Raw genomic sequence first — 26,127 nt, forward strand, 5'->3', positions numbered from 1 at the left:
ATTCCCTTAAATGTGTTCTCTGTGTTTTCATTATGCAAAACATCTAAGTATGGTAGAGAGGCATGTAATAGATTCCCATTCACTCATTCATTCAACAAACCTCTTTTGCACATTGACTTTGAGCCGGTTTAGTGTGGTGGGTACTAGGGGTTCCAAGATGCCCTGAGGGAGTTCCCAGCTTGGCTGGGGAGACAGACAAATTAGCAGGTGATTGCAATGCAGTGTGTAGGTGTTAGAGTGGTAGGACAATGGAAGCAATTCTGTTTAGATAGAAATCAAAGAAGGTTCTTTGAAAGACACTTGAACTACGTCATAAAGAATGAGTGACAGTTCACCAGGCAGAGGGGGAGTGGGGAAGACTTTCCACGTCGAGGGACCACAACAAGCCAAATGAATGTACAAATCAATGAGCTTCCATTGTTGTTTCAGCCCAAACCTTCTTCTGTGTTCTGCATGCCGGGGACCCCTGCCTGAACTTCTCTTGCCCTGCTTCTATAAATCATGATCAGACACAGTGAAATATGTTCTCCAGGCTGCAGGGTCCTCGGGTCAAGGTAATGGGTCACTAGTCAGCTAGTGCCTCCAAGGAGTAGACCAGAGTCTGAGAATCAAGTATGTGGGCCCCACATCTCAGATGAGTGGAGGGAAGACATGGGGTAAGGCATGTGATGTTTACGTTCAGAAACTGCAAAGCCACTAGCTTGCAAAGTGTCATTACGTCTGCAGGTGGAGGGTAATTTTCTTGTTACTCAAGGACTCTTGATCGGGCTCAGAATGGTCTCTGGGGAATTGCTTTATGACCCAGAGCCAGGCAGCGATAGATAGGAGATGTGGTTTGCTGGGCAGAAGTTTACAAGGCAGGAAATTGCTTCACTGGGCACAACCATTCATAAGAAACACCTCTGGGAAAAGGAGACTAGGCTCTTGGCAGGTCTGCCCATGGCCATTTGTTTACATCAGCAACAGCCCAGTGTTCCTGGTTACACAATGTGGCAGCGTCACTTTGAGTGGGGGATCTTTGCCCCATGAAAGAATAAACACATTCCTCACTCGCAATGGAATTAGCAGACCTCACAGACTTTTCAGGGACTCTCCTGGAGGCCTTAATGTCATAGCAAGGTGACTCTAAACAAACTTAGCCCAAATTTGGTTGAATTCCCCTATAAATGGCAGTGCAGGTTCAGATGAAGATACTCCAAAGGTGAAGGGTAGAAAAATGTGACAGTCTTTTGTCAGGAAGTTGCCAAAGCCACTCTGGGTTTCTCAGGAACAATCCAGTCGCTGGTGTAGGGGTCATTGGTCAGTCTTTGGGGGAGGAGGAGATGGAACTATGTGTTGTTTGGACGCATTCCAAAGCCCATGTTTCCATTGTCCCACCAGCTCAGAGCTGAGTCTCGGAGTCCAGAGCTGTTCTGCACTAGAGACATCAGATCCACACATGTCATGGGGAGGAAAGATAAGGGGCAGTGGCCAGTGTCTCCAGAACCATGGGGGTCTGTCTGGCAAGTTCTGGAGGCCTCCAACCCAGCACTGCTCATTAGAATTAAGAGTCACACCCTTGGCCCTACTCCTTCCTGCCCCATTGGTAGCCACATCTCGGTCTCGTGCTGGCCAGGTGAGCTTCAAGGGGTGCTTCGCTTCTCTGAGGCCTCAGGTTCTGTCTCTGTGAAATGGGGAACTTAACATGCCACTTAGATTCACAGCTCTAAAGTGAGGATCCAGTGAGACTCTGAATTTTGTCACAAACGTGTTCGCACACCTAGGGTTTAGTGTACCGTCCTGGGGCAGTTTGGCAAGTGGGCGAACTTGGAGAGGAATTTTGTTTTATGTTTTTTACCTTCATATGAGAAGTTGCAGATGGTGAGGTGAATCCACCGTTACTTCTGAGTTAGTACAGAACCTGTTGTTTGTGTATTTACGCTTCTGGACAGAACATTCCAGGGCAGGAGCAGCCGGCAGCAGAAGGCCCTGGGCCTGCTCTGCCTGAGTTTCTTTCACTTCCCTGGAGAATATTTGTTTAATTCTGTCTGCCATTGGTAAGTTCTTTTTTTGTAGTTTCATGGTTTTACCAACACAAATACGACATGCACATAAGCTGTCTCTTCATTTTCTTCACTGTGCAGCCTGGCATTGGGATTGGTGACTGACGGCCAGCTCAGCTGCTCTTTCCACAGTGGCCTTGCGGTTCTTGGAGGAGACTTTGTAAGCAATCTCTGCACAGTAAGATTTGTTGTACATCAGCAACACTTCAAGCTCTTTGACACTGTGGACTGGGAACTTCAGAAGCCACTGGGCAGCATGTGCCTTGTTTTCTTGTCGCTTCTGAAAGCATTGCTGGGCATCAAGATCTGGCCCTTGAGTCTTCTGTGCACCCTACGGTCAGTGCCTCTGGTTTCCACCAGTTGGGCTTACTTTTAACTTATCAGTCTGACTGGTGCCAGATGAACTTCTTGGTCCTATTTTTAACAATCTTGGGCTTCTCCAGAGGCCTGAGGGCAGCCATGATGCCAAGTAGCGGATGACTGTCACCTCTGCAGGCAGCGCCGAGGAAGAGAACAGAAGGTGGCACGTAAGGGGTTTCCATTTGCAAGTTCTAAAGGGGCCAAGGCCATGTCCCTCTTGGTCATCATTCTAGTTTCAGTATCTCATATGAATGAGTAAACACATGTGTGAATGCATGAATGAATAAATAAATGGGTTGCATTTTCTAAAATCTGAAAACCAGGGGCACCTGAGTGGCTCAGGGTTAAGCATCTGCCTTTGGTTCAGGTTGTGATCCCAGAGTCCTGGGATTGAATCCCACATCGGGCTCCCTGCATGGAGCCTACTTCTCCCTCTGCCTATGTCTCTGCCTCTCTCTCTCTGTGTCTCTCATGAATAAATAAATAAAATCTTTAAAAATAAACAAAATAAAATCTGAAAACCATTGATATACTGAAACCATAACAAACCCACAGTGGATTACCCAGCTTCTACCTCAACAGATAAGCAGCAACCCTGATTCCCAGTTTCCTTGTACAGATGGAACAGCTGTGTCAGGGAAAGAAAGGTGGGGTACAGTGGTAAAGCCCACTAGGGCAGCCACAAGGACGACTCTTACCCCTTTAGGTGATTAGTTCCTGAAGTATCCACTTTAGTAGTTGTCTTCAAGCCCCTCAGGATCTTGTGCTTCTGTTGGCCTGCCCTGCCCATTCTGTGTGAAGGAGACTGAAAAAAGGGTTAGAGCCACTGTCCCTAGACATTTGGGGAATAGTGTTACAGACCACCTGACCTCCAAACCCTGCCAGAGGAACTAGGATAAGCCTAGAGGGGAAGGGATGATCCTGTGGGTCACCCTGGAGGAATGTGTGGCCAGGGCAGCAAGGGACAGACTTAGAGGAGCACTTAGGTATCAAGGGCATGGCCATGCAAGTATGTTAGAGACCTGCTTCAGGATGGTTCTTGTGCCAGTGTATGGATCTGATGTTCTAAAAGTCATGCTTCTCAAACTGTGGCATAGGGCAGTGAGCCAGGGGGTCCAAGAGGCCACAAGAAAAATAGCTCATCTTCCTGGAACATCAGTTTTCTTCAGAAACAAGTCATGTTAACTGCATTTTTATATAAAAGCAAATGCATGAGCATGATGCAAAATTTGCACATATTTTTAAGATAAAATATGAAGCGGGGGATCCTGGGTGGCTCAGCAGTTTAGCGCCTGCCTTCAGCCCAGGACATGATCCTGGAGTCCTGGGATCGAGTCCCACGTCGGGCTCCCTGCGTGGAGCCTGCTTCTCCCTCTGCCTAAGTCTCTGCCTCTCTCTCTCTCTGTGTCTCTCATGAATAAATAAATAAAATCTTTTTTAAAAAGATAAAATATGAGGCTTCAAATAAATCTCCTGTTTTTTTTTTAAATTTATTCATGAGAGACACACAGAGAGAGGCAGAGACACAGCCAGAGGGAGAAGCAGGGTCCCTGCGGGGAGTCTGATGTGGGACTTGATCTCAGGACCCTGGGATCACAACCTGAGCCAAAGGCAGATGCTCAACCGCTGAGCCACCCAAGTATCCCAAAGAAGTCTCCTGTTTGCAGTGACCTAAAACCCCCGGCCCCTTGAGAAGCACGAATTCACTCTTCTCTGCCGTTAATGATACTTTAGTTTCCTAAAACTTAATGATACTTTAGTTTCCTGGCCTGAAAGAGCCGTGCGGAAAACACCACCGTGACAATACTCTTACCACCTGTGCGTGATGCCAGACCCCCACTCCATGCAGAGAAGGTGCCCTTGATGAGACAATGGCATTGGTACAACAACGGCCTCTCACATCATCTGGGCTGACCGTCGGATTCAAGAGATCAGCCAGCTGTCCTTCTCCCAGGTTCCTGGAGACATTAATCCCCTGTCTGAGAAGAGGTGTTACACTCCTATTATCATTTGCTGTTTTTCTGGTGGCCTGCATAGCGCTCAGCACAGATGAGCCACTCGGTTAAAACCTGAACTCCAGACAGACACCTGCACCTCCTCCTTCCTTCCCCCTGGGGGCGGTGGCAGCTCTGGCCTCAGATCCCCTGGGCGCCCAAACCAAACAGCAAGGCCATGGCTGACAAGTGCAGCTCCAGTCACCATGAGGCCAAGGCAAGTTTTACTTCCTCTGTTCCCAGGCTAACGGCTTAAGAAATTCATTCCAAATAGAGACACAACATTTTTACTTCTATTCACATCTTTAAAAAGATTTTATTTATTCATGAGAGACACAGAGAGATAGGCAGAGATATAGGCAGAGAGAGAAGTAGGCTTCCTGCAGAGAGCCCGAGGCAGGACTCGATCCCAGAACTCCGGGATCATAACCTGAGCCCAAGGCAGACGCTCAACCACTGAGCCACCCAGGTGCTGTTTTATTCACATTTTTTAAGGTGACACAGGGAAAAGCGGGACAGGGAGATAGCCAGTGAGTTAACAGCTCTACTCTGAATATGCAGAGATCCACAGTGAACGGGATCTGGGTCCGAGGTTATCTGCTGTAAGTTTATTCTGTCAAATTTGGTTGCCAAAGCAGACTCCCTGGGGCCTCCAGCTCCAGCTCCCTCCTGTGACCGCCTGGCAAGTGAAGCTCCTCTGGGTCTCTCTGACTCCAGCATAAGCCCCTGAAATTGGGAATGATGTCTAACTAATCTTCGTGCCCCCTACCGCTTAGTTGGGTCTTTGCACATAAAACACCTCGGTAAGTATTTCCTGGTGATGACTATGACAGCAATTTACCACATAGGAGTTGTTTACCGATGAGTTGTATTCTGTGCAGTCTGCTGGGCATGGGATTAAATGACTAATAAGAAACCCTCTCTTCCCTCAAGGGGCTTGTGGCTTAGCAGGAAGTCACCCTCCCAGACAGTACAAGTGCTGCATGCTCTCTAGCCTGCAGACCCAGAGGCTAATGTGGTGACTTTCCCTGCTAAGCCACAAGTGGGGGCTTGGCCTCCCCCAGCTGAAATCATGGGGGAACCAAAGGGAGGGTGGCATCAAAAGGGTCCTTCCACAATCAGGAATGCCCAGAGTGGGTGGGCCGGAGGATGACCTCCCCATCACCCTGTAGGAAAGTAAGGCCGGGCTAACACCTGTTAAGACAGGTCACTCCCATTTGCCCATTGTCCCGTGTTTGCAGAGGAGGAGCAGAGAACTCCGGGAAGGAAGGGGATGGGTCACAACCAGGTGAGCCTCCTTTCTGTGGCACCACAAGCATGGCACGGAGATAGGGCGGCCGTCCTAGAAGGATTTACAACTCCAGATTTCCAGGTCTTATCGCAAAGAAGCTCTTTCTCAATCGTGACATTGAAGGGAGGGCAGGGGGGCGGTAGGTAGGGACAGGGGACAGGTCAGGGCAGCATGGGGAGGGGGGAATCTAGAAGTGTGTGCATCTGGTTGTGCCAGATAGAGGAGTTCAGGAGGGACAGAGAGCAGGAGCCAGGAGAGAGGTGAGGGGTGGGGTAAGCTGTTCATGGCTGACATTGTATGGGGTATTGAACTGGTTATGCTTGGGGGAGGGAGCAGGTGGCCAGTGTCTCTGGTCGTACCTATAGCTCCTGAGGCAGAGCTTGTCCCTGGGGACAAGGTAAACTGCCCACCTGTGCTGCTTTGGTGATAGAGGGGAGAAGACTCTGTGATGAATGGCTGGCCCCATAGCTGCTAAAGGCACCAGTGCTGCCTTTAGATGCCTTTCTCCCTTCCATCTTCCCCTGCCATCCACTTTCACCTGATGCCACCTGAATAAAAACATCACCCAAGGGAAGCAGCACCCTCTGCAATTTGCCCTGAACCACACTCCAGTAGGGCACCTCGGAGGGAGAAGACTCGGTGTTTCCTTCCATGGCAGGCCTCCTCTGGACTCAGGCCCCAGTCTGCATTCTGTCCTAGGTGGGACCCAGGAGGACTTAAAGGATGTAAAAATATCCTTCTGAGGACCCCCAGAGCATGCCTCTCTCCTCCCGCTTCCTCCAAGACATCAAATGCGTCAGACCTAGCTGGGAGGGTGGAGTTCACAAACACAGCTTGGGGGAGGCTTGTGGGCCTCTCCTTCACCCTCCCCACTCCAGCCTGAGCAAATTCCCTGGGACTTCAAAGCCAGCTACTTGTTTGTCTGGCCACGGAGCAGCAACAATGCTTTCCCTTTTGACCTAAGAAAGCATCCCTCCATCATTGCAAGAGGACTGCTGGCCAGGGGGGGCAGCTGAGAGCACAGAACACTACCCGTAGGGGGCTGTGAAGTGGGCATGCCTGCCAGCCTGCCCTGCCAGTCCCAGACCAGGGGATGCATTGAGAAGGCCCGATGGGAACTGTGTCCCCAGGCTGCTGGATACACCTCTGGAAAGACTGCCCCAGCCAGGACTCAGTTCAGACACGGCAGGCTCCACCCCACCACAGGATGGTGTGACTGGGCATACCAATGTACTGGGAATGGAGACCACAAGCCCATGCACTGCTCCCCTGAAGGCTACCCTTGGTTCCAGGAACTGCTCACCATGAACATGGTGGTGTAGCACTTGTGCTTGTCTGTGCCAGGTATATATGTGTCCATACACACATGTGTGCACAGGAGTGGGCATAGCCCAGTGATCCCAGACACCAGCATATGGATATGGTTCTCTAAGAACTCTGCTCACAACTCTCATTCTGAAAACAAATTTTTATGCTTGATCTGAATGTAAGAGCAGAGAATAGTATATGAGAAGCAGTAAATTAATCCAGCCAATTAGTTCAAGGAATGGAGAAACCTATCTTAGGACTTACTGAAGGCCTTACCTACCTTTCGACTTACTTTTCTGCCCGGTCAATGATGAAACACTCGTATTTTCAGGGATCCTCAAAAAGGCATGAAAAATCTTCCCAGATTGTAGCATCCCAGACAGTAGCATCTTTAAGATTTTTTGGTAATAATGATGATGATGATGACTTTTTCCTGAAGAATCTCCCCTCCGCATTTGCCATCCCACATAGAAGAGGATAGTGAGAGCGTCTAGGCTCTTTCTGAAAAGATGGCCCCAGAGTAGATGCACTCTAGTGTAGGGGAAGGTGTGTGGACCCTAACGTCACCCAGAGCTGGGTTCACATCCTAATTCTGTCACTTATTCCCTGCATGACCCCAAGGACATTATTTAATACTCTGATCTTACATTTCTTCATCTGAAGCCTCCTGGAAGATTCTACACTCAAGAAAGGAATGTTGCTCGTGATTATAACAAGAGGAAATTATTTGGTGAAAAACTGCTTTGCAGCAGGAACCCAGGTCTGGGGCTGCAGGTTCAACATGTGAAGTATCCATGGCAGCTTCCTTCACAGTTTAGAGATGCAGCGCCCATGGTGGTTTAGAGCCCAGACACCACATCAGGGCTGCCATGGTCCAATCCTACACACCACTTTCAGTTGCCACCACTTAGGCATGCACTTAATCTCTGTGCCTCACTTTCCTTCCCTGTAAAGCAATGATAATAGTAGTCTCTACCACAAAGGATGATTTCCAAAACAAAATGAGTTAATGCATACAAAGTACTTGATAAAGAGGTGGCACAACGTAAGTGCCATATCATGCTTGCAATTTTTATTATTGTATTGTCAACACTGGAGTCACACCACACTGTTCTTGTAAATACTGTCCAGGCAAAATTACAAATATTTGGTGGAAATGAGGAACATGTGTTGGGGTAGGAGTAGGGGAAGGTTTATTGATTTGTAAGTATGGATTGGCCAGCAGGACAGGAGCAAGGCAGCTGGGATTTTGATCTCAAAGGCATACCCTGAAATTCATTTATGTTAGAAGAATGATAACCTCACTAAACCAGACGGTACAAAGCTGAGCAGAGAACTCTGACTCTTGCTGTCCCTTCCCTTCCTGGGGTTCTTCTATCATCTCTTAAAAAAGTTTTAAAAATCATGAGATTTTTGGTTTCCTGTAAGAAATTTATTTTTCTTAAAGATTTTTTTTATTTATTTGAGAGAGTGTGTGTGTGAGAGAGAAAGTGAGTGAGAGAGAGCATAAGCGGGGAGGAGGAAGAGGGAGAAGCAGACTTCCCACTGAGCAGGGAGCCTGATGCAGGACTCCATCCCAGGACCCTGGAATCATGACCTGAACCAAAGGCAGATGCTTAACTGACTGAACCACCTGAACCACCTAGGTTCCCTCATGTAAGTAATTTAAACTCTATAGAAATTTCAAAGCTCTGAAATTTGAGTTTTATCCTGTCTCAGGACAGCAGCCCCAAATGCCCCTCCCTGGCTAATGAGGTGTTTCCTGGTAACCTGTTGGCAGCCTCCAAGCTGCAGATACTTCCCCTTTTGTCCCTATAACAGAGTAGATTTCTGTCCTAGTTGCCTCCCCACAGACCTCACCCTGACCTAGAGAGTTCCGAAGTGCTGCAGAAAGGGGAGAGGGGATAGAATGGGGGAAAAGCCAAATAAGCCACCATAGCTCCTAGCCTGAATTATTAGGCAATGCAGAACAACCTCTCCTTGCATTCCCAAGTCCAGATCTCACTAATACACAGAAGGCATGCTTTATCACATTTATAGATGGCTGGTTATGAAGTAGGAATACAAATGACCAAATTTAATGGGATTCATATAATATAAATTTAATATTATATATAAATGTAAATTTATATTAAAATATAAATTATATATGTATATATATTTTTTCCTGTATTCCTGCTTTGGGAGCTTTTTCTTCTCTTTTGAACAAATAACAGATTTTCAGTGATGTAGTTCAAATGAAAAATATATGGGTTTAGTTAACCCTAAACTTAAGTCAGCAATGTACCATAGTACTGAGAAGACAAAATCAAGAGTGCATCAATCGAAGTCACTGTGTCCAGATCATGTGACATAAGAGCCCCACTTGTTTGCAATCAGACTCCACCTGAAAGTCTGGGCATCACTTTTCAAGAAGGACATTGACCAACTGGAAACCACTGAGAAGAGAATAATAAGAAGAATGAAAAATCTGGAAATTATCTCATTCAGACAATAGCAAACATCCGGGAGATGCGTAGTCTCACAGGGAAGATCTAAGGAGAACAAATAGTTGAAGAGGTGTGATGTAGATGAGAAAACACATTGCTCTCTGAACCACAGGGCAGATCATAGACTACAGGAGAATTATTCAACTGTTTGCCAATGAAGTGAATCCACCCTAGCAGTAGGTAAAGGTTTGGAGGATCATCTTTCAGAGATGTAGGATAGGGATAACTATATTAAATAGGAGGTTGGAAAAGAAAAGAAACCATTCAACTCTGAAAGTCTGAGTTTATTTAAAAAAAATTATAAATGGGCCAAATCTTCTGTTTAGGCAAAACAATATCTGCCTAACACTCCCACTATTAGAGTCACCTAGCTGGGCAAAAACCATTGTTTGTTCTGAATTATTTCTTTTAAAATGCAATGTGTTAGCTGAGAAATGTGACACATTAGCACAGATAGCTAGCTAGGAGGAAGTTTGGAATCATGGAAATAGCTTTCGACTATGAATCAGAAGATTCTGGTTTGAATCTTCCACTTATTATCTATGTGGTCCTATTTACCTTTTTGAGTTTCTGTTTCTTCATCTATTAAATGAGAATAAAAATGTCTATTCTCAAATACCAAAGGCATATACATTTTGCTGGTACAGACCTATCAGGCACAGCATAGCTCCAGAGCCAATAGTTCTGGTAATGTATCATAGTTAAGGTGACATTCTCCTTTAACGAACAGTTATCAACTTTTACCACTTTCACTCATATTTTAGTGGCTATCCCAGGCAATGCCAAAAGGCAAGGAAAGAAATAAAAGGTACAATGATTGGAAAGGAAAAAATAAAATTACTGCTATTTGTTTACAATGTGAATGTCTTTGTAGAGAATCCAAGAGAATTTAGAGACCAATTATTGTAACTATTATAAGAATTGTACAAAGTTGCTGAATTCAGATGCAGCTTATCAAAAAATCAGAAGCATTCTTATATACCTGCAAAAACTAAGTAGGAAGTGTAATCTTTAAGAGTTTCTGTCACCATATCCACAAAAACTAAAAGGCATGTAGGTATTAGCAATGGATCTAATAAAAGAAGTGTTGATTCAAGTGGAGAAACTATAAACTTTATTGACAGAAGATCTAAATAAATAGGCCATGTTCATGGATGGAATATATTATTTTTTAAATCCCAAATTACTCCACAAATTCAATATAGTTCCAAATAAAAATCTCAACTTGGCCATATCTGTATATAGGAAAATTCCAAGCTAATCGTAAAATATGATAGAAAAGAGCCAAAAATAGTAAAGACAATTTTGAGGAAGAAGGAAAAGAAGGCATTTGCTTTACCACAAGTGAAAAATTTTAATAAGGCTATTGTAATTAAAATAGTGTGATTCTGACACATAGAGAAAAAACTAAATCCAATGAAATGAAATAGCTCAGAAATAGACCCAGGCTTTTAAGAGTTTGATATATTACAGCAATGGCATCACAGATCACTGGGAAAATGATGGACAATCAATAAATGGTGCTAGAAAAAATGATTATCAATATGGAAAAATAAAAATAAAATTATCTTCCTATCTCACACTGTGTATAAAGAGTAACTTAAAGGCTTTGATGTGAAAAAGCAAAATTTTTAAATTCTTAGAATTTTACAGCACAATACTGTAAAGAATAAATTTGACTATGTTAAAATGGAGTTTTTTTTAAATGGAGATTTAATATATTAAATATGCTTAATATGTTAATTATACATATATTTTTAGAGTTTTTATTTATTTATTTGAGAGAGAGAGACAGAGAGCATGAGCCTGTACAAGCTGAGGGGAGAAGCAAAGGGAGACAGAGAAACAGATTCCCCACTGAGCAGGGAGCCTGACTTGGGGCTTGATCCCAGGGCCCTTAGATCATGGCCTGAACCAAAGGCAGACACTTTACCAAGTGAGCCACCCAGGCACCCTATATTAATTATATTGAAATAGAAAAAAATATTACAAATTGAAAAGTCAAGCTCCAAAGGGGGAGAAAATGCTTACAATGAATGCTACTAACAAAGGGTAAATTTCCAGATTATATAAGAAAGTCTGACAAATTAATTTTTATATACTTTTTAAATTATACATACAATTTTTATAAATTATATACTATATATTATATACAATTTTTAATAAGGACCTAAGAGAAAAATATGCAAAGAATTTGAATAAGCAAGTTACAGAAAAGGAAACACAATGGACAAAAAAACAAAGGTACTTGCAAAAAGCAAAGGTACTTGACCTCATCAGTATTTTGAGAAATGCAACTTAAAATCCCAATAAGAATGACTTCCAGGGCAGCCCAGGTGGCTCAGCGGTTTAGCGCCGCCTTCAGCCCAGGGCGAAGCCTGGAGACCCGGAATCGAGTCCCACATTGGGCTCCTTGCATGGAGCCTGCTTCTCCCTCTGCCTGTGCCTCTGTCTCTCTCTCTCTGTGTTTCTCATGAATAAATAAATAAAATCTTAAAAAAAAAAAAAAAAGTGACTTCCAGGTAAAGATGGCAGATTGAGCATACTGTCATTTTTCCCCAAAACCTCACTAAGATAACAGCAGATTCTTTTTATAAAAGGCGTAAACTCACAAGGATAAAGAGAATGGGAGAGGAGACTATGGCAATAAAAGTTTGGAAGCTAGAAAGCAAACAATTGAGAGATAACTGGTTCAAAAAACTGAAGAAAGCTGAATCTCAATCTAGATAAGTGGAGAAAGCTGGGAAGTTGGTCTACCAAATACCTGAGGCAATGAAGATGAAGATGGAGTGAAAAATAATCAAGATTGGATGGAAATCTTTAGAAAGCTAATGGGGGGGTGCGTGGGTGCTCAGTCGGTTAAGCAGCTGCCTTCAGCAAAAGTCATGATTTAGTAGTCCTGGGATGGAGCCGAGATCCTCCAGATCAAGCCTGGAGTCCCCAGATGGAGCCTGGAGTAGGGCTTCCTGCTCAGCAGGGAGCCTGCTTCTTCCTCTCCCTCTGCCCCTCCCCCTGCTCATGCTAGCTCTCTCTCTGTCAAATAAATAAATAAAATATATTTTAAAAAAATTTTAAAGGAACATTCAAGGAATAAAAAAAGTTAGGAATTCAAATTTTATTTTATTTTTTTTTATTTATATATATTTTTAAAATAAATGTTTATTTCAAGTATGAAAAGTAATGTCTAAACATTATCCAAAAATTATGTCCAGCTTAACAAGTACAAGACTTCTGACAAAGTTTACAATTAGTTTACAACTAGCAATTATACAATTAGGTATACTTAAAATAAATGTTTATTTCAAGTATGAAAAGTAATGTCTAAACATTATCCAAAAATTATGTCCAGCTTAACAAGTACAAAACAAGACTTCTGACAAAGTTTACAATTAGTTTACAACTAGCAATTATACAATTAGGTATACTTAAGAATATACTTTGACATTCACAGTGAGGGTTTTTAAAAAATAAGTTTTGCTAATAAGCTTTAGAAATAAACATATTTACAGTCCCTGCTAAAATAAGCAAGTACTTAACTGAGAACAGCCCTCCCTCAGGATGGATAGTTAGCATTTCAAAATAAACTGGTAAATATTGTTCAATAATGTCAAAATTCAATACCTTATGGTTTCCCTGACAAATACCGTCTATTTCTTATATCTGGTATGCACAGGTAAGATACCCAAGCCCTATTAAATAACTTCAATGATTTACATAACTAAGTGGTAACTAAACTCTCTTGAGATTTTATCATGGCAATCCCAAGCATTTCCAGCAATATATTCTGAACAGAAACGGCAGAAATTTTCTGGTGTCAATTATAGAACCATCAAAAAAATTAGCCTCAAAATTATTTTAAAGGACTGCTGTCAAGGCTTCTGCTTCTCTTTTCCATATACATCTTTTTGTAGGTTTGAAACATTGCCTTTGAATCTTTTACTGGATTTTGTAGTGTCTCAAATCCATCTGCACCGAAGCTTCTCTTCGAGAGTCTTGAATTAGCCAAAACATTATTATCTATTTCCTGTTTGGCTTCTGGCATCCTTTTCTCCTCAGTTGTACCTCTTAACCAGTCTTCTTTTGTACTTTTTATTCCTGAAACTGACAAATCCCAAGTATGGCTGAACTTAAGAATCTCCTTCTCTGCACAGGAGTAGCTGAAGTTTTTTGTTAAGTATAATCTTACTCTTTTACCATTGTGTACGTTCCCATTTCCCTCCAAACACGTGCTCCCCCTTCACACAGTGTTTTTACTTCTTTGGTCCGACGGGCCCAGAGCCCAGCGCGGGCCAGCAGGGAGGACGCCAGGAATTCAAATTTTAAAAAGAAATTTAAAATATATATGATAACATCAATGGAAAACTTAATAAATAGACTGGGAAAAAAATTTGAGAAAATTCCCAGAAATTTGAATAAAAGACAAGGAGGAGAAAAATAGGAGAAAAAATAAAGTAAGACCAATGGAGGAGATCCAACATCTGAATTACAGGAGTTCCAGAGAGAGCAGAGAAAACAGAAGAGAAGAAATTCTCAGATAAATAATCCAAGAAAAATGTCCCAGAAGACATGGCCTTCTGGATGGAAAAGGCCCACCAAGTGTCCACCATATTAGATGAAAACAGATCCATCCATACATATTCTTTTTTTTATTGATTTATTTATTCATAGAGACACAGAGAGACAAGAGGCAGAGGGAGAAGCAGGCCCCCCGACATGGGACTCGATCCCGGGTCTCCAGGATCACACCCCGGGCTGCAGGCAGCGCTAAACCGCTGCGCCATCGGGCTGCTCCATACATACATATTCTTAAATACATAAAACCACAGAATAATTTCAAACCAACTTCAGAAAAGTAGACTCTGCTGAAGCATGAGAGGACAATAGGAGTGGAGAGGGATACAAAAGGGAGTTTCAACTAAATCTATAAACTTTCTTCAAAAAAGAACTGATATGGCAAAATGTTAACTTTTATTAAATACAAGCAGTAAACATGAGTATCTAGAATATCCTCTGAACTGTTCTGTATATATTTCATAATTAAAATATAAATGCAAGAGGCTCAGGAAAATATGTAAGAATAATCATAGCAGCCAAAAACTGGAAATAAATTAATGTCCATCCTAGGAAAATAGATAAGTTGTGGTATACTCCTATAATGGAGTATTATTCAATAAAAAGGAATGAACAACTAATACATGAACAATGTGAATGAATATCAGAAATAGGCTTCAGAAAAGGAGCGGGGCACCTAGGTAGCTCAGTGGTTGAGCGTCTGCCTTCAGCTCAGGTCATGATCTGGGGGTCCTGGGATTAAATCCCACATCAGGCTCCCCAGAAGAAGCCTGCTTCTCCCTCTGCCTATGTCTCTGCCTCTGTCTCTCTCTCTCTGTGTGTCTCTGTGTCTCTCATGAATAAATAAAATCTTTTAAAAAAAGAATGAGGGATCCCTGGGTGGCGCAGCGGTTTAGCGCCTGCCTTTGGCCCAGGGCGCGATCCTGGAGACCCGGGATCGAGTCCCACATCGGGCTCCCGGTGCATGGAGCCTGCTTCTCCCTCTGCCTATGTCTCTGCCTCTCTCTCTCTCTCTGTGACTATCATAAATAAATAAAAAATTTAAAAAAAAATTAAAAAAGAATGAAAAAAAAGGAGCCAGATACAAAAAATGTGTGGAATCCAATAATAGGCAAAACGAATCTAGGGTGTCAGAAATGCCTAGAGAGGAGAGAAGGATTAAGGGTAGACCGGAAAGGACAAAGGGAACTTTCTAGGAAGATAGAACTGTTCTCTATACTTTGCTTTGGGTGGAAGTTATATGAGTGTATGTAATTATCAAAATTCACTGAACTGAACCACTTAAGATCTGTCATTTTATTATCTGTAAATTATACTCCAATGATGAATGAATGAATGAAATGGGAGAAACAAGTGACAAAAGGGATCTTCAAAATTATATTTTGGGTTGAAGCTCATGGTCTCCACTCTATGACTAATGTAAAGTCCCAGGTGGGGCTGGAGAGCCCATGTTTATAGATGGTCTATGTCTCTTCTGTATTTTCATCTTTTTACCTGTTCCAGAATCCACCTGTAACTGTGTAATGGTGCCAGAGTGATGGTCTGCTTCAGAACTCTGGGAAGAGGTAGGCAAAAAAGCTACCAAAAAAAAGCCTCACAAAGCTCAGACCTCATCTTGACCAACCCTCCTTTCCCTTCCTGACAATGTTCCTGACCAGAGTAAAGCCAGTCTTAGGCTTGAACCTCTTGGATGACAAAGAGCTCCCTCCTCCCAGGTAACAATGCTAGTGACAACAACTAGCAAACTTAAGTGAGTGCTATCCATGTGCCTGGCACTGTTCTCAGCCCTTTGCATGTATTGACTCACCGCAAGTCAGCTTGTTTTAAATTGGGACAGCTCTGTCTGCAGAAAGTTCAGACAGGACTCCCCATTTTCCCTCTGATCCTCTTGAGGTCTCTTAATGGAGGGGAAATGAGGATTTTCACGTGGGACAAAATGGGTTGCCCACAGAGACAACAGGGGAAGACAGGGTTAGTGTGCATTGTGCTACATGCTTGTCATTGCTAGTCCAGTCTATCCCAGGCTCCAAAGTCGTAGCAGTAGTAATAAGTAATAGTTAACATTTATTGAAGCACATGCTCACTTTACATGCATTTGCCTCATTTAATTCACATAACAACCCTATTTTTCTACAGATGAGCAGATTGACGCTTTGAAAGGTGAGGTAACTATCTTAAAGTTCCAGAGCTGGTTGCCAGCATTCCAGCCCAGGCTGTCTGGCCAGAGGCTGAGTGAGCTGTTAGCCATACCAGTCTGTACAAGTTTTCAAAATTAATGTGTTTCTGAGAAGAGTGTAATAGAAAAATCGTTGAACAGAGTGAGAAGGCTGGGGCTCTGCTCCCCCTTCTGCTACCTCTCTGAGTTTGAGCAAACTGCTCTCCCCATTTCCTTAAGTGTAAAGCAAGAGAGCTGTATCAGATGATGTCTAAAGCCTGGGCCTCCCTCTGATAATCTGTGTTCTAAGCTATAGGTGTCTATAATCCTTTCCCATCTGAAATGTGTCCTAGGGTATCTAGTTAACATATGGAGAGGGATACATGAATGAATGAAGAGTGATCAAATAAAGTGAAATCTAGCATTTTCCTTTGCAGAAGGCTATTCCTAGTCAACTGATCCTGAAGAAAATAGAGTCCTGGTCTCACTTTTCAGTTTTAGTTGCTTTTCTCCGGTTGGCTTCAAATCTTTGAGCAAAAATAAAGCCAGCATCAACCCCAGGGCTTTCTCTCAAGGCCCAGCTGTAAGGCTAGAAGCAGAAAGTGAATATGCACACAGAGTGGCCAATTAGTTCACTGACTGCCCTCATGACCTCTGACCCCTGCTGGGCCACCCCATCCATTAGCTGTCCTCTTCCCCTCCACCCTCCTCTCTCTCAGTTTGAGCTAGTGTCAGGCCATTCTCTTTCAGCAAAGAAACATGCTCAGGCATTCAGCCAGCCGCTTCCACTTGCTGTTCTTTTGTCTCCTCCCTCTGTTGCCCTTGTTGCTAACCTGGTCACCACTCCTTGACCCTAGGCTGGGCTCTCGCCCCTCCTGGGAGTGGAGAGGGGCAGTATTCCAAGGCAGAGCTTGCTGGGAAGAAGAAGGCAAGCTCTTGCTTTTCCTTTTCACTTGGATTTCATTCCACAAACTCGAGTTTTAATCCTATTCCTTACTGCAAGAGAGTCCCTGTAATGCTTTCCCTGGGATGATGATTTCTTTAAAAGGCAAGTGTTTTGAAGATTTCAGTGTTGGGAAGTCAGCAGTACTATTCTATGAGATGTTGGCTATTCCTCTGTGATGTTGGGGGGGAAACTATATATTTATATGTATATAATTTCTGTGTGTGTGTATATATATATACACACACATACATATATATAGTTGATTAAGAGAGAAAAGGCTAGGGATGCCTGGGTGGCTCAGTGATTGAGCATCTGCCTTCAGCTCAGGACATGATCTCAGGTCCTCGGATCGAGTCCCACATCGGGCTCCCTGCAAGGAGCCTGCTTCTCCCTTTGTCTATGTCTCTGACTCTTACTCCCCGTGTCTCTCATGAATAAATAAAATAAAAATATTTAAAGAGAGAGAGAGAGAGAGAGAGAGAGAGAGAGAGGGCAGCCCGGGTGGCTCAGCAATTTAGTGCCGCTTTCAACCGAGGGCGTGATCCTGGAGACCCGGGATCGAGTCCCACGTCGGGCTCCCTGCATGGAGCCTGCTTCTCCCTCTACCTATGTCTCTGCCTGTCTTTCTCTCTGTGTGTCTCATGAATAAATAAATAAATAATCTTTGAAAAGAGAGAGAGAGAGAATGGAAAGGCTAGTTCAAGATTATGGGTGTGTGAATACCTATTTGTGAAACAAGGTAAAGCAGTCATCAAAAGGGGAAAATGAATGAATTTTATTGCACTTGAGAAAAGTCTTCTAAATGTTAGTTGCATCTGCTAATTTTTTAGAATTCTAGCTCAGAGAGCAAAGGAGCTAGTAGTGACTTTATTACAAAAGGCTAAGTTTTGGGGAGTCAGACCCATTGCATTTAAATCCAGGTCCTGCCATTTATCTACTGAGTGACTTTTGGTAAAAATAGTGGCTTCCAATTTTCTGAGTGCACCTTGTATGCCAATCACTTCACATCTATCATCTCCTTCAATCCTCATTAATATAAGCAGTGAGGCAGGTGTTATAAGCCACGATCTTCATTGTACAAAGAAGAAGAAAGAAATGAAGCCTAAGAGAAATGAAAATTTTTTGTTCAAGGTTGTATAAATCGTAAATGGCAGGGAAGGAATGTGACCCCAGAGTCCTTAAATACAGTGCCATACTTCCTCCCAGTTGTAACATACCTAAGTTATTTAAGCTTTATGAGCTTTGGTTTCCTCACCAAATAATAATGACCTAATAGTAATAGTAAGCACCTAATGGTAATGACTAATGACTGCTGAATGCTTCTTATTATTTTCTAGGCACTTTTTAAAATACTGACATACCACATCTCATTTCATCACAAAGATCTAAACACAGGAACTATTTTTATTCCCATTTTACAGAGGAAGAAATTGAGGCTTAGAGAGATTGAGAAACTAATCCAGATTGCACATGGCTAATGAGTAGCCAAGCTGGGATTCTATTTTGGGCCTGTTTGGCTCCAGGCCCAGGCTCTTTCTACTTTCTGCTCTAGGATGGTTGTCTCAAAAAGGCCTGATGACGAAGATATGGTATGTACACAAAGAGAGGACAACAGGAATGTAAGGAAGGAGGAAACTAATTCCAACCAAGAGCAACATGTACAGCTTTATGGAGAACATAGAGGAGAATTGCTGGATGGAAATTCACTTTAATGCCAGTAAGGCTCAGAAATCCACCTGTTGGGCAGCCCCAGTGGCCTAGCGGTTTAGTGCCACCTTCGGCCGGGGCGTGATCCTGGAGACTCGGGATTAAGTCCCACATCAGGCTCCCTGCGTGGAGCCTGCTTCTCCCTCTGCTGTGTCTCTGCATCTCTCTCTCTCTCTCTCTCTCTCTCTCTCTCTGTCTCTCATGAAAAAATAAATAAAATCTTTTAAAAAATCCACCTGTTTCACAATGCAAGGCACACTTGCATTATGTACCGATGTTTATGCTGATGGGGTGGATAGAGTCCTTGCCATAAACACGTCTAATAAATACTATGGCAGGGACCATAGTTTATTCATCACTGTCCTCCTTCTCCCCTTCCTTCCACCTCCCATCCCAGTAGCATCTAGCATGCTGCCTTGCACTATAGTCCACACTCACTAGATAGAGATTTCCCTGTTCCTCTCATTCAGTTCCTAAATGAATAAATGAATAAATGAATAACCTCAAGAAGGATTTGGGCAGGGGTAAGTGGCTTTCCTGGTTTGGGGGATGCTGCAGCTCTGCAGCTGGAAGACCCTAACCCTCTCCTCTTTCTCCCTGCGGCTCCTCTGACAAGAAGCCCACAGGCTGAATGGTAGGGGGCCCACTGCACCAGAGATGATTTATGGTTCTTTGTTATACAAACTCTTTCACATTCCTCCCCATCCTCTTTTTGCAACCAATTCATCATGACATTTAAATGAAAATTTGGATAGGGAACTCTGGCTCACAGTCCTGAAGACAATTGTTCAGGACACCTAAACAACAATAGATCTAGCATTCGAATCTATAAAAGATCACTTCTCCATCGGGATTATCTTAGATTTCCCTGCTTTTCCCAAGGACCCAGGGAAATGCCTTCATTTCTATCTTAAAGAATCTCAGGTATTCAGCCTGAACAGTGAAAAGAAAAGGGCAACATACAGCTAACTGGCTATGGAAGGCAATGCTCTGTAATTTCCCCATAATTCAAACAACAGAGGCCCCAAGGAAGATTTCCGTCCGACTGCAGAACAACTTTGCAAAGATGCTTCGGAGTTGTTCTACTCAATGCTCTGGGAACCCCAGGTTTGTTGGGTCAATCTGTCATCAAAATGATGATGGCAAAGTGAAGTGAAACTTTCTTGGTTCTTCATGCTATTTTTTTTTTAAGATTTTATTTATTTATTCACGACAGAGAGAGAGAGAGAGACAGGCAGAGGTAGAAGCAGGCTCCATGCAGGGAGCCCGATATGGGACTCCATCCCTGGTCTCCAGGATCACACCCTGGGCTGAAGGTGGTACTAAACCGCTGGGCCACCGGGGCTGCCCAGTTCTTCATGCTATTGATACATACTGACGTCACACTAATCAAAGTGAATCCTTTATCAGGGTCATAGGAGTAAACTAGCAGTGAGCATCTCCTCCGGCTGTCATTAAGATTATGTCAGTCACATCACTCACGGGATACCATATTCTGGCATTATTTTGACTACATCAGCACAGTCAGTAGAATCAAGAGCTAAATTCTTGAGCAAAAACCATATACATTAAGTTTAATACAAAATCATTGGGAAAATTGACGTTTTTAATTTTATTGATTGTTGTATATCATTGCCTTATTGTGAAAAGAACTATCATGTTTAGAACCTAACATGCCACGTATGATTTTTTTACATGATTTTTAAAAAGATTTTATTTATTTATTCATGAGAGACACACAGGGAGAAGCAGAGACATAAGCAAAGAGAAGCAGAGACATAAGACAAGGGACATGATCCCAGGACCCCGGGATCACAACCCGAGCCAAAGGCAGATGCTCAACCCCTGAGCCACCCAGGCATCCCTTGCATGATTTTTTATAACCCAGGTGATTAGATGATGCCTTCTAATTTCTTACTATGTGATGCTCAACTCACTTCACTCTGTGCCTCACTTTCCCTTTGTACACAGAAGATGAATGTTCTGCTTCCTATCTTCCTAAAAACAAAATGCAAAATGAGATGTAAAAAAGGTATTTTCTATCATAATGCGTTCACAAAAGTTAGGAATAGTCTTAAGTTTAGGGAACCACATCATACTTTACATGCATCAGGCAATCTCAGGATTCCTGGGTGGCTCAGTCGGTTAAGTGTCGGAGTCTTTGTTTTGGCTCAGGTCATGATCTCAGGGTCTTGAGATCAAGCCACTTGTCGGCTTAAGATTCTCTCTCCCTCCCTCTCTGCCCTTCTTCCTCTCCCTCCCTTAAAAAAAAATGCACTAGGGAGTCTCAAATAATATTTTTTGTAAAACAAACAAGCCCCTTGTATACTGGTTTAGAATATTCAAATTTTCAATAATAAATTTTCTTAAAAGAGGGCTCCCCCAGTGGTGCAGCGGTTTGGCACCGCCTGCAGCCTGGGGTGTGATCCTGGAGACCCGGGATCGAGTCCCACCCAGGCTGCCCCCGATTACTACAGCTTTGTAATATGATTTGAATTGGACATATCATAATTGTAATATGATCTGGAATTGTAATACCTCTAGCTTTGCTTTTTCAAAATTGCTTTGGCTTATTTAGGGTCTTTTGTGGTTCCATACAAATTTTAGGATTGTTTGTTCTAGTTCTGTGAAGAATTCTGTTAGTATTTTGATAGGGATTATATTAAATCAATAGATTGCTTTGGGTAAAAAAAAAAAAAAAAAAAAAAAAAAAAAGATTGCTTTGGGTAGTATAGACATTTGAATATTTATTCTTCCATTCCAATCCAATGAGCTCATCCAGTGAGCATGGAATATCTTTCCATTTCTCTGTGTCATCTCCAGTTTTTTTCACCAATGTTTTATAGTTTTCAGAGTGTAAGTCTTTTACCTTTTGGTTAAGTTTATTCCTAGGGGGGATCCCTGGGTGGCGCGGCGGTTTGGCGCCTGCCTTTGGCCCGGGGCGCGATCCTGGAGACCCGGGATCGAGTCCCACGTCGGGATCCCAGTGCATGGAGCCTGCTTCTCCCTCTGCCTGTGTCTCTGCCTCTCTCTCTCTTTCTCTGTGTGTGACTATCATAAATAAAAATTAAAAAAAAAAAGTTTATTCCTAGGTATCTTGTTATTTTGGGTGCAAATGTAAATAGGATTGTTTTCTTAATTTCTCTTTCTGCTGCTTCATTATTAGTCTATAGTAATGCAACAGATTTCTATACATTTACTTTATATTCTGTGACTTTACTGAATTCATTTATTAGTTCTGGTATCTTTTTGGTGGAGTCTTTCAGGTTTTCTATGTATAGTATCATGTCATCTACAAATAATGAAAATTTTACTTCTTTCTTACCAGTATCAATGCCTTTTATTTATATTTATTATGTGACTGCTGTGGGTAGGACTTCTAGTACACTGTTGAATAATAGTGGTGAGAGTGGACATCCTTGTCTTGTTCCTGATCTTAGAGGGAAAGGTCTCGGTTTTTCCCCATTGAGTGTGATATTTACTGTGGGTTTTTCACACATGGCCTTTATTAGAGATGTAGAATATTTAAAAATTTTAAGGGCAATACAGTGATAACATTTGTTAGAAATTATGTGAACTTTTGGGGCACTTGGGTGGCACACTTGATTGGATGTCCAATTCTTGGTTTCAGCTCAGGTCATGATCCATTGGTTGTGAGATTGAGCCCCATGTCAGACTCCACGCTCAGCCCAGAGTCTGCTTAATACTCTCTATCCCTCTTCCTCTGCACCACCCTGCCCCCACCCACTCATTCTCGCTAAAATAAATAATGTTTTTTCAAAAAAAAAAAAAAAAAGGAATTATGTGAACTTCTTAAAAAAAAAAAAAAAAGTAGCCCCCAGCTGGCTCAGTCAGTAGAACATGCATCTGTTGATCTCAGGGTTGTAAGTTGAAGCCCCATGTTGGGTATAGAGATTACTTAAAAATAAAATCTTTAAGAAAAAAAAAGAAATTATGTGACTTCCAGTATGAGGTAGATCATAGTTTTGAGGATGTCATATCTTTGCAAAGCTGGGTTTTCTGTGGTTGCTCTGATGAAAAGCAAGTACTGCATGAATATCAGTGTGGAGCATAAATGAGTGTGTCAGTGTTTAATCGAAGCTCTGAAGTTGTACAGCACCCAACAAGATCACATAAACCATTAGCAAGTAAGTTGACTAAAAATGAAGTAAGAATACTATTTGCTCTTTTAGTTCTTTGTAATTTTAATGGCTACTAAATTGTGAAATCATAAATATATGTTATTTGGATATAACAGGGCAGGGCACCTGGGTGGCTCAGTTGGCTGAGTATCCAACTCTTGATTTTGGCTCAGGTCATGATCTCAGGGTCCTGAGACTGAGTCTCCATGACAAGCATGGAACCTCTTAAGATTCTCTCTCGCCTTCTGCCCCTCTCCCTACTCACATGCATGTGTGCTCTCTCTCTAAAACACACACACACACACACACACCCAAAAAGATAGTTGGATTTACCAACCTAATGAATGGATTTATTAGGTATTTCTTTTGGTGTGAGTTACCACGAAAAAATTACTGAGACTCTAAGACCATAGTTAATCAAGAAAATTTGAGAACCTTGGTTTTCTCAATTGTAAACTGAGTCAAATAGTGTTTAGTACTCAGTGTTGCAGTGAGATTAAATGGATTAATATATGAACAAGGGCAGCCAGGGTGGCCCAGCAGTTTAGCACTGCCTTCGGCTCAGGGCTGATCCTGGAGACTCGGGATCAAGTCCTGCGTCAGGCTCCCTGCATGGAGCCTGCTTCTTCCTCTGCCTATGTCTCTGCCTCTCTCTCTCTCTCTCTCTCTCTGTGTGTGTCTTTCATGAATAAATAAAAATCTCTAATATATATATATATATATATATATATATATATATATATGAACAATATTTAGAATAGAACCTTGCAGGGGTGCCTGGCTGGCTTAGTTGGTAAAGTATGTGACTCTTGATCTCGGGGTTGTGAGTTCAAAACCCCACTTTGGGTGAGAAGATTACTTAAAAAAATATTTTTAAAAAAGAAGAATAGTACCTGGCAAATAATCACAGAAGTGGTATTATCATCTCATTACCAGGACAGGTCCTTTATTTTTTAATTTAATTTATTATGTTTTAGTGTACATCTTTTCATTTACTGTCAGCCCTTAAAAACAAGGAGGCTTAAAACAAAAAACAAAAAACAAGGAGGCTTAATAAAAATAGGTGGAGAAATTGTGCTCCTTCTGTTTTCTCTGAAACACACAAAACATAACAAATAAGGTCCAAATGTATCCCTCATCCCAACAATCTAGGATCACTCAAGCAGGTAGCCCTACACAAAGCATAATGATGAAGGGTATAACCAGAAACCACAAGTATATTTTGCTCTCACGTTTTCTTAGGTTATCGATGCATTTCAAGAATTTCTTGATTTCTTTGCAATGATTCAAAAATCTCTAGGAGACAAACGGCCATTTGCAGGAAGAATATGCTCCGCATGCCAAGTTTCCACACCATGTCACTTTTTTTTCAGCCTCAGAGCTTACCAATGCAAGAACCTTGTTTCCAGAGCCAAGGTCTATAGAGACTTTCCCAAACTGGCTGAGTAGAGCACCTGCATTTGCTGACAAGAAGCCCTCCTCATCTGCAGTCAGCTTCTCTCCAAGTGTCCTGAGAACTGTTAGCATCTCCCTTTTCTGTTGAATGTAGAGGCCTTTCCAGGTTTCCCACTGTGAGATCTCTGTCCATCTCTGCTAAACTTATCTGAAGCTGACCTGGTTGTTTCCTTGCAAAGCATCTGATGACCTAAGGGGTTTGAAAGACCTGGCTGATAGTTGCCTGGATATCCAGTTTCATTCAACCTAACTCATCTACCAAAGTCATTTCCAGGCAGGATTTTCTTCAGCAAATCATTAAATTCACTTAGTTGCTCCAGAGCTTTCCTTTTGGTTTCTTCATCTGTATCAAGGTCCTTTATGCATTCCTCAAATCTTGTAATTGCTACATTAGTCTATCCAACAATTTCTCTAAATTCTGCTTTAATTTGCTTGTCTCTGTCTTTTTTCTGGAAGCCATTTTGATCTCATGTCTCTTAGTACTTTGAACTCTGCACAGTGTTGACTAGTCCCAAAGTGCATAAACCTCCAACTGTTGAAGTTCCAAGTGTCATAAACCTGAGGAAAGTGAAATTGTTCATCAGGACCATAAGAAGCTCAAAGTTCAAACCACTTGGAGGTGCGGTTGGCTCCTCAGGCCCTTGGGGTCCTCTCTCCCCAGGACAGTTCTTTTCAACGATCTTATACTTATTTCTACATAATAGGAAAAAAAAAACGTTTTGGAGCATGTCTATGCACCAGTCACATTAAGACTTTATAACTGCCATAATAATCATTAATTTCTATTTAAATTTACTCTCTGGGAGGAGAACAGAAGTGATTCTATTTCTTTATTGTTTGATTTCTTTGATTTTTAGGTCTCCTGGGGTTGAAATCTTCATCCAATTCTTCTTTTAACAATTAGAAACAGAATTTGTCCCTTGTACATAACAGGGAGTTTTAAAAATTGCTATCAAAAACTCTTCCAATAGGAACGCATGAGTGGCTCAGTGGTTGAGCATTGGCTTTTGTTTCAGGGCATGGTCTCAGAGTCCTGGGATTGAGTTCTCTGGCGGGAGCCTATTTCCCCCTCTGCCTATGTCTCTGCCTCTCTCTGTATCTCTCATGAATAAATAAATAAAATCTTAAAAAAAAAAACTCTTCCAACAGATTTACATCTTTTCAAAGACAAAATATTTTTAGGGGCGCCTGCCTGGCTCAGTCAGTAGAGCATGCAACTCTTGATCTCAGTGCTGTAAATTTGAGCCCTATATTGTGTGTAGGTTAGAGGCTACTTCAAAAAAATATTTTAAAAATTATTTTTAAAAAATGTTGTTCAAGGAAATATCTAATAAGGATTTTGACCTCCCACCACTCCCTTCTCCCCAAATGATGGTTTTCCATAAGCTGCTCTGCTAAGGAGGCAGGCAGAATCAACTTGCTATATACACTGATGACAGCTTTTGTCTAACTGTAACTTAGCATACTCCTTGGAAGTACCTTAATTACCATTTCTTTTTAATTTGTAATTTTTATATAATTTCAAACTTAAAGAAAAGTTGTAAAAATAGCACAAAAATTCCTGTATACCTCTCACCAAGATTTCCTGTTCATACTTTACCACTATAAATTTATTACTTTTCTCTTTGTAATTAACAAATATCATGTAAGAACATACTTTGTGACT

At 42.1% G+C, this 26,127-nt stretch overlaps 1 pseudogene; it reads right to left on the reverse strand.

The window, feature by feature from the left end:
- Window positions 1-2,112: 2,112 nt before the first annotated feature.
- On the reverse strand, window positions 2,113-25,034 carry LOC140605651 (protein LZIC-like; annotated as a pseudogene).
- Window positions 25,035-26,127: the final 1,093 nt, after the last annotated feature.

Source organism: Canis lupus, chromosome 16 (assembly GCF_048164855.1).
Source record: "Canis lupus baileyi chromosome 16, mCanLup2.hap1, whole genome shotgun sequence".
NCBI lineage: Eukaryota > Metazoa > Chordata > Mammalia > Carnivora > Canidae > Canis > Canis lupus.